The sequence below is a fragment of the Phalacrocorax aristotelis genome, unplaced genomic scaffold, assembly GCF_949628215.1.
Source record: "Phalacrocorax aristotelis unplaced genomic scaffold, bGulAri2.1 scaffold_78, whole genome shotgun sequence".
In the NCBI taxonomy this organism is placed as follows: Eukaryota; Metazoa; Chordata; class Aves; order Suliformes; family Phalacrocoracidae; genus Phalacrocorax; species Phalacrocorax aristotelis.
In genome coordinates, this window is record NW_027441201.1 from 162,317 (window position 1) to 172,381 (window position 10,065).

A 10,065-nucleotide genomic window follows, 5' to 3' on the forward strand; every position below is an offset into this window, starting at 1 on the left:
GAGGGATGGCCCCTTACCTTCACCACGCTTAACGACCGGCAGGCATCTCTTGAGCATCACGAGACACTTAGACGACATCTGAAAAACAGAAATCCCAAACTATATTTCAGCACGTTAATAAAATAGCACAGAAGAAAATGGAGGAGCTCAGTCAGCATAAGGGGTAGGAAGGAAATTGAGCCGCAGCAAGATTCCAGGCAAACGGGTCACGTCAAAACACAACACATCCTTTAAAAGCTAGAGTGATTGGAACGCTTGAAAACGGTATTAAGACTAACCGATACCATTTTGAACAGATCCTTCGCGTAACACTGAACGCTCTGGCTGGTGCTGGAAAACGTCTCATCCCTTCCTTACGGCACCGCTGCGGGGAGATAACCCCGTGAGGCTGCGGGGCAAAGTTGTACCGGAACCGGAACCTCCGCTTACAGACCCACCGCAGCAGCTACAGCCCTCGCCCTGCCGCCGCACGTCTTGCTGCCTGGCTCCACGAAGCCTGAAGTGAAGCGTGTCAAACTTGAAAGAGTAACGTAAAAAATTAAGAATAAATCTCAGTAATTCACTTTGTGCTGAGAAGGCGGGCGCGTGTTTACGCACATCCAATATGAGCGTCTAGGCTCTAAAAGCTTTCCATTTTCCTTCTGCGTTCATTCAACTCGCACAGCCGTTCACGCCCGCCATAAGATTATCTATCTCCAAAATACACAGCAGCAACGTGACTGGGGGGTTTTGGCGTGTTACGGAGTCGGGAGGGACGTCCGCCCGGCTGCCCCGCCCAAGAGATGCTGCTGAACTGCCAGGGAAACGCGCGTCGAAAGCGAGACTGAAATAAAGTACTTAAGAGCGCTCCCTCAAAATACCGGCAGGAAACACGCCCCCACAACATTCAGTCGCCCCTCATTAAATATTTACAACAAATACCTACCTGCTTAAGTACACCTAACAAATCGTACCCTACATCTGCTTGGCAGTTACAGCTGAAAGAGCGCAAGTCACGTCGTAAATCAGACGATGTTAGCTTTTTTTTAAACTTTCATTTATGACAGAAGAATCGGTGAGTGAAGAGATCCCCGATACAGTTTTACTTTTTTGGGGGGGGGGGGGGAAAAATAATACCACAACAAAAAACCACACAAATCAAATCCCCAGTGTTGCAATACACGGGGCTACCAAGAAGGACCGGCAGACCTGCTAATGCGTTCGGCTGTACCGAAGCATGCAGGCGAACCGCATTTTATGGTATCTCGACTGTTACAACTGAGAACCCAAGCACTACCAATGCCATCAACCTTTGGAGTATGTGCTGTGCTTGGATCTCCGCAAGGACCATGGATTTTTTTGTCTTTAAAAAAAAGCAATACTTTGCAAGTCTTGTGCTGATGAGTTCTGCTGACAAAGACACTGTCTCTAAGATGCACTCTGATGGCAAGTTCATAGAATGCAACCTCACTGAATAAGAAATATCTCAATTCTTCAAAATCTCTTCCTAACAAAAGTCACACTGTGGGGCTTTCAGATGGGTCAGATTATGCATCCTTTCACAACAAGAAACACACCAGCTAACCAGGATATTCTTGCAGTGGCCAGGTGCCTCTTCATCATGTAAAAAAGGAAAAAACCCAGAGCCAGCAATAAGTATCACACAGGTCAACACAGATCTCTTCCAGAGCACCCCCCTCATCAAAACGAACATGCCCATCGGCTCACCTGCTCTGCACAGATTCCAGCATCACACCCCGCTTCCGTCATCGCTTGTGGCACCAAACGTATCAACACACAGTAAACTACCGTTACGCTCGTGAGAAATCACCGCCCCGTGACTTCCTCATTACTACCCAGCTCACTTCTAATGCTCATACGCCGTTCCAAAGACGGCCCACGTGTTACCTACAAAACTGAAGAGCTCGACGACGGACCACAGCATTCTCTGGTCTTAGATGCTGGCCGCTGCCCCACCTTCTCAGACCTCTCATAGGCGTGCGGCAGCAGCACTCCGAGCCTGCCAGCGGCACCTGCAAAAAGCCAAGCGAAAAGGCACCTCCTGAGATGCTGCCCGATGCCACAGCCTGCCCGCACCGATCCCCGTCTCGCACCCCTTTCCCTCGACAGCCTCCCACCCGGCCTACGTCACTTGCAGCTGAACACGGCACCTCGCCCGCCGTCCGTAACACCCAAACGACACGCGTTGCTTATAACTTCACCAGCAACACAACACCTCAGAAAAGAGCTGCTACTTCAGCCCACCAATCACCACTCGCCTTGCTCGACTTGCCTCCTTTGCTCATTGCTACGCTACTTCAAAACCAAAACAAAAGACAAACGCAAGGAGCAATGGAGTCATAGAGGCATCGGTCACATCTTCCCTCTATATACACCACGCACCGACTCACCCGCTTACATCGGTCCCCTCAGTTCCCCTCCGTCGCCCTGCACGACTCGTCCCTCGGCATCTCCAAAACCAATACGAAACAAGTCGCCTGGTTGCACAGCAGTACCTTAACTGTTCCTGAACACCGACTATAACCTGCCATTAAAAACAAACATATGACATCAAACATGAAGCCCTACGCACGTACAAGCTTGAACACCCTGCAGAGGTAATCTGCTCAGCTGAACTCTAGCTGCCTCTCCCAGATAGCCACGGTCACGGCCTCCGAGCCCACAAAACGTCACGGTGATTACGGTCCTTGCCTGCTGAGGAGGGCCACTCCATCCGAGATGACGGTACCACCTTTCCCCCAACAGCCTTAGCACAGCAACAGATGAACCCTAAGCTCTCATCGCTGTGCCACCTACCCGACTCTACACGGCCAGCAAGGCGGCTCCGAGCCAAACTCACAAAACGCACACACCAACGCTATGAGAAACACTACAAACCGCGCGCCTCCAAGACGAGAGAACGCTCTCGGCAAACACAGAGACAACTGGACGGAAGAGCTCGTCCAGCAACAAGACCTGCAGAACCCTGACAGGGATGCAAGGAGGCCCTAACGAGATCCAAAATGATTAGAAGAGCGTCAGGGCCCGTGACAAGAAGTTCCTCTCAAAACTGAGAGGGAGGAGGCACAAGAAGCCCAGCTACAAGACCTAAGAACGTAAGGATGCAGGGAAGAAATCACGCTCCCTGAAAACAGACAGCGACAGAGCAGAGCTGTTCACGCATCTGGGAACGACGCCGCAGACGACAACTGCCCAGAAACTCCTCAAACATCAGAGCGATCCACGCTTTAAACTGTAACGCAAAAAGAAGCACCCGATGGGCGCCGGCCCCACAATTAGGACCTTGCCAGCCCCTAGGGATAGCGCTGTGCTCCTGAGAGCAAAGAGAACAAAGTCACCAGCCCCATGCGCCCCCTCACTGCGACCCAGCTCGCCTGAAATGCTCCTCAAATAGCCTTCGGTCGCATCTTCCCTTTAATCCCGCACACGGACCCGCTGCCTTAGTGTGCTCTACTCAGCTCTGCTCCATCACCCTGCACAGCTCCATCTTCATCCTCTGCAAGAACAGCATGACAGAACAAGTCACCTGGACGCACAGCAACAGCTTAACCATTCCACAGGTCTTGCTTCCACGTAGGAATACCATCTAGAGCCCAACTACTGCATGCCATTAAAGGAAATACCTTCAATCAAATGTTAAGCCCCACGCACGTACAAGCTTGAACAGCTGAGAGGTGCCCTCTGCTCAGCTAGCACTCTAGCTGCCTCTCCCAGGCAGCTACGGTCATCCCCTCGGCACCCACAAAACACCCCGGAAATTACCATCCTCGCCCGCTGCCAACGGCCACTCGCTCCGACGAGGGTTGTACGGGCGTTGCCAAAACAGTCTATGCATATTAACATTAACCATATACTCTTATTGCTATTCTTTCCTCCGCTCTACCATTGCTACACCCCCAGGCGGAGCAGCTCTGACACAGGCATCGACATGCACGGACCGACACCGCTCACAAATACTACAAGCGACGCGATCGAGGCACCTAAGAAAACTCTCACCGAGACGACGGACTTCCGGCCCAGAGATGCCACCGGGCGAGAAGATCTATACGGCAGCGAGGAAGAAGCTATAGCATCCGCAGAGAAGTCACCTACCATCATCACCTGCAATAAAACCATATACCCACAACTAGGACGACGTACGAGCGACAAGCCACTCTTAAAGACCTCAGAACGTTCAGGTGCAGGGAACAGGTCCCAGAAAAGGGCTCTGCGTATTCAGACTGCTCCTCAGCAGCAGTATCGAGGCCGCCTTAATCACCGCTGCAAAAAGATGACCTTCTATAAAGGTCTAATATTTCAGACACAAGACAAATCTATGCAGTAGACTTAAAATGCGAGAAAGGAAGCTCTCGGTTACCATTATGCCGATGAGCCAGGGCTTGCAAAACCCTCAATATTGCTACCTAGGTGCCTGCTCAGCACGGAGAACAACAGACACATCGAGACCCGAGTACAGTAAGGAACAAAGACAGACTACAAAATCCACACAACAGCACAAGCACAGGCAGGAACTCCCCCTGCCTGGCAGATGCTTCTGTTTTGCAGAAAGGACACCACAACCTCTCTCGGCCCAAACGTGTCCGGTCTCTGAACGGTACCCTCCGCTGATTTTACAACCCCTGCCTGCCCCACCTGCGCTTCCCCCAACCGACCGGCCACCCGCACAAAGACCGCATCGGCCCCTCAGCTTCCCTTCCAAATCTGGGGGCTCAAAAGCCATCCTTTAAAAAGGCCACACAGGCTACGTAGGATGGGGCTGCGGTCACACGGATACTCTTCATCTCCAAACGTGCGGTGCCATCACTCAGCATCGCACCACTCAACGCCGGCCACTTCCGCAACAACAGCCTCCTCGGAAGCGCCGTGAACTTCCGCTCCCCCACGCTCTAATGAGGCTGGATGTCGTGGCCGCCGCCACCTACGGTGCCTAGAGAACCAGAGAGACAAGGCGACCCCTGCGCCTGGAAGCGGCCGCCCGCTCACAAACAATTCCACACCTCAAAAATAACAGCTGCTACGGCTCCCTGTTCATCGCTCACCTTGCCCAACGAGCTCGGGGCAGACATCCCGCTTTGCATATAGTTTTGTGAGTCCCTTCATTAACTAGTCACATAGGTGCTCACACTGCACGACCCCTCCGTTGTCACGTGCTGACCTACCTTCTCACGATGCTCTGTTCGCCCCCTCCCTTCCGTGTCCGGCTCCCTACCGCGCATCTGCACCAACAGCCACATTCCAGACTCATCCTTTCCCCTACCGTGCCAACACGGCTCCGCTCACCTCCCAATCCGTGCCTCCCGGGTCAGTGGCCACGTCAGGTGCCTGCTCGCATTCTCGGTCCGTCCCCGATGGCTGGGGAACCGTCACCTTCAATGCCGGGCCCACTTCTGGGGAAATACGGAGAGGCACACAGATGTTGGACACTGCTTTCCAAAATCAAGAGCTCACCACGCAAAACAAACTAACAAATCCTTTTGACCGACTTGTTCGGCAACACAGAGACCCCAAAGACAGAAATCCCAGACGAGTGACCTCACAGCCCGCCCCGTCACAGCACACGACGCCATCTGCTCGCCTTTGCCGTCACGCCTCGCTCGACTGTCCTGCTTAACCCTCGACCTGTTACTTAAACTGCAAGAAAAAGTCAAACCACGCAACACACAAAAATCACAGTTCGTGTCAGATGACTCAAGCACAGGCGGACACCGATAGGGCAAATGCCAAAAGCAATACGGGAAGCAAACAGGCGTGGCTGGTGTAGCGACACACTCTCCTTTTGTAGGTAACTCACTCCTGAGCGACTCCATGAACAGCCGCGTGGAGAACCTCTCGGCAGACAGCACGCTCGAGTGGCCGTGCTGACACATACGGGGAAGGAGACTGGGCTACCGGAGGCTGCTTGCACACAGAACACGACCATTAGCTAACACTTAAACACCCCTTTCCCAACCATTCCCCGGTACCAAGACTTCAAAAACCCCTCCTCTCCTCCTGAACTGTCAGGGAAGGAACCTCACTCCTTCCCGACAGCTCCTGCCCTGTATTTGCACCCCTAAAGCCCCTCTGTCAGCCGCTCCTCGGGAGCCGCCCTTCCCACCTCTGCCCCGCGTTCTGCGAGCACCTCCCACCTTCCGGCTTCCCGCAGACTCCGTGCTCTCTACAGGCCCACAAAATAACAGAAGCCCTGATGCTTATAATCTACAAGGGACCTGCCGCAAGCTGCAAAGGTTCTCGGGACAACGTGGTACTCTGCGGGCGATCGGGAAAGGCGACGAGCAGTCCCGTACACCGACACACACTATGCGTTACGTCCCTGCTGCTTTCTGAAGGAAGGCTAGAGCTCCATATACAGATGTGTACAACACACTCACCCTAACCCCTACCGCAGCATCTCACCATCAGTCCTATTGAGAGATAACGTCAACAACTTGCACAACACAGGCAAAACTGGTGGAAAAAATACAAGGTTCTACCTTCAGTCAAGTCAAAATTCCTGGAAAACAAGACAAAACAAACAAAAAACCTACCACACACAAAAAAACCCAACAAACCACAAACAAAAAAACCCAGACAAAACCATAACACCCCCACAAAACCAAATAATCCAAAACACACTATTAGACCATCTTGCTACCCCTGAACACCCAACAAAAACTTACTGACCCAAGGGAAAACAAAAGCTCGTACAAGTGTACTTCCTAATATATATCTGCTGCTCAACTTTGACTGCTCCTTAATCTCTTACCTCAACCAGAAACCTCCCCATCTCTGAATGTCAAAACACACCTACCCAAAGAGCTTAGACAGCTCAAAACCTGCAACCAACTCAAGGAACAGTACCAGAGAAGCCCAGGAGCAGAATGAGCCTCCTGAAAAAAGGCTGGGGCTCATCTACCCCAGCGGAATGGCAAAGCAGAAGGAAATCTTTTAAGAACCCCTTCTCAAAAAATATCTCTGGTTATAAAGTAAATCATTTATTGTAAAGCCATCAACCATTCGGAGTCACCTCAACGCTCTCTCTCGCTCAGTCCCTTAACAGAACTAGATCAGTCTCAAAGGACAAAAAACACGAAAAGAAACGTGGAAATACACAAGCGTATCGGGAACCGTATGAAGCAGCTAAATTAACACCTCAGTAGCTGGGGCAAAACTAAATTGTAAAGGACAACAAAAAAACACCCCAGGAGACACATGGATTAAAACAGATGAAGGCTCTCTCTTCTCGCAGAAGCTCAAGAAGAGACCTGAGCCAACGGTACACAGCTCTGGGGTATCGGATACCGAAAAGAAACATACTCGAGACAGAAAACAGACTGCTGTGGAGCACAAAGGTGGCTTTGGCAAAGGTTCTGCCGGGACAAGAGTCACAGTTACAGGGAACGGACAGCGGCCGGCAGGGGAAACGCCGTCGGCGTGGAGGGGCCAGCGGGGGAAATGCCGCCCTCAGCTAACGCTGCGCTATCAAGCCTTAAGCGAAAACTGCAGAGTAGTTACAGGAGACGGGCATAAGATGGATGCTGAATATCACTTGATGGTCACAAAATCTCATGGGGATGGGCACCACGTAGCCTCACGGACACCCCTTAGACCCAAACGCTTAACGAAAGACGCTTCTTGCCAAAACACAAGCTCGACGAGGAAAAGCCAAAGCTGATGCGGGGGCAACTACTAAAATCTCAGTACGTGAGCAGGCATTACTTAAGATGGTGCGGTGGTTCTGCTGGGTCCGTCCAACCTGAGCAACGGGTTCTAACGCCTGTCCAGCAGCGTCCATGGTCTCTCTCACGGCCTCCCACATCAGAAACCTCCCCTGCCCAGGACCGCGTTTTGCATGTTCCACCCCTCCCCATCCCCGCAATGAAAATCAAACACAACAAATAAGCAGTCTACTTCATCTTCTTGGCCTCCAAAAGAAGCTTCCTTCCTCTGCTGAGCGTCGACACCAACATCCTCGTGCCGTTCCTCAAAAGCAAGCTGGTCCTCGGGTGCCCGTACTGCCAAAAGAAGACAAAACGATTATGCTCTTATAACGAGCTCCATCATCCTCTCCTCCTTCAGGAAATCGAGTCCCGATTGCTACATACCAGAAGTTTGTGCAGTAGATGGCCGAGGCCAGCCCCGTAAATGAAGCACTCTGTGACCCTGCTTTCTCTTTTGGCCACAGCACCCGCCACTGGGGAGCCCCAAACCCCTTCGTGACTCCCTACGAAAACCAGATACAACTAGTTCAAAACATCTGGCAGGTGAGAGATGACCGACAAACACGTACAGCCCACCTTACCCTCAAACCAGCCAGAGAGCTGACTTCCTCCCCCACTGAACTCTCATCTTCGACAAATTCACCAAACAGAACAATGTTTACACTGAACAGAACAAAACCCTTACCCTCTGACACTCTGAAACGGGTTTGTGCACCCACAAAATATATATATTCATGCTACCGACCCACGTACCACACTTCCTCAGGGTCAGCCCCACAAAGACAGGAGAACGCCCAATGCTCTCTCCATGGATACCCCGATGCTCCGCTCCCTTCTTTGCTGCTCCTGTCACGGGAAAACGCTGGGAATAAAAAAAGGTTCAGAGAAGCAAAACAATAAACAATAGGGAGAGGGACCAGCGCAAAGGAATAGAGAGAGGAAGAGACGAACAGGAAGGACAGACAACCCCATCCTGAGCACAGCCTCTGGGAGAGGGAAAGAGGAAACAGCAACCGTTATTACCGCAGATCAACCCTGACCAAAGCCTCCTTCCACAGGGGCTTCTGGACACACCGCTCCTTCCCCGCGCTACTGCTACGGGCCCCTGCGCCGAGGGGGAATCCAGTGCAGGCAGAGAGAGGCAGAGAAAAGTAGCCACAGGCTACAGGACAGAGAGAGGGAGGACTGAAAAGACAGGGAGGCAGGGAGCCACTCAGAGCGAGATGGAGAAAGAAGGTGCGGGGGGGTGCAAAAAAAAAAAAAAAAAAAAACAAACAAAAAAAAATTTTGCAGCAGGTAAGGAAAGAGACGGGGCCGGGGGAGAGACAGGGAGGGCCCAGGACGCACAAGAGAGGCAACGGGGCCCCACTGGCCCAGGACTCACCGCGACTCTCGCTCTCAGCGCTGCTGGCACAATTTAGCCGTTCACATGCTTCTTTCCCCTCCTCTCCTCCCTGCCTCTTCTGCAGCTCCAGACTCTAGGCCGACCTCCACCTAAAGAGGATACGTGGGTGTCTTACAGCTCTTACGAGATGAGGCTTCCTCGGCACGTAGCCTAGCTCGCTCGTGCACTACACGCCCGTACCCAACTCCGGGTTACGCGTACGGACCCTGCGGTGCACGTTGGTGGCCTGGCCCGCTGCGGACTATGAAGGGGGATCCTTCCTCCCTCACCTGCAGGGACAGGCTCTCTCTTGCCTGCGGCAGGAAGGCAGCTGGCAGCCAGAGCGCCTTCAGTTTCTTCTGCTTTACCTTTCGTTGGCGTCTCCAGCTTCAGCCGAGGCAGCTCCTGTCCACAGCCGGGAAGGGCTCTGTGTGTCCCTTTTCGCCCCGGCGCCGCGAGGATGGCAAAGCCGGGCAGAGAGAAGCCACGCAAGCCTGAGACGGCCGCAGTCGACGGCGTCCCCGGGGGAAGGACAGACAACCACGTCCTCAGCACGGTCTCTGGGAGAGGGAAAGAAGAAACAGCGACCGTCATTACCGTCGATCGACCCTGACCAAAGCCCCTCCTTGCGCAGGGGCTTCCGGACACAGCGCCCCTTCCCCGCGCTACTGCTAAGGGCCCCTGCGCCGAGGGGGAATCCAGTGCGCTTGAGGGCCGGCTCGCTGCCTTCACGACAGGGCCTGGGGGCGGCCAAGGGCTACGCAGCACGCTTCAGGGGAGGTGCCGGGGCTGGGGGCAGGCGCACGGGGCAAGGGGGGGGCAAGGGGAGGCTGAGCGGGAGGCTGAGCGGGAGCTCCGGCGAGCCGGGGAGGCGGCCATCATCTGCGCCCTGGGCAGGGGGAAAAGGTCCTCCTCCTTTCCCTCTTCCCTTCTGTCAGCTCCCGGGGAACTCACCGCTTCTCGGGGAGCGGCCGCACCTGC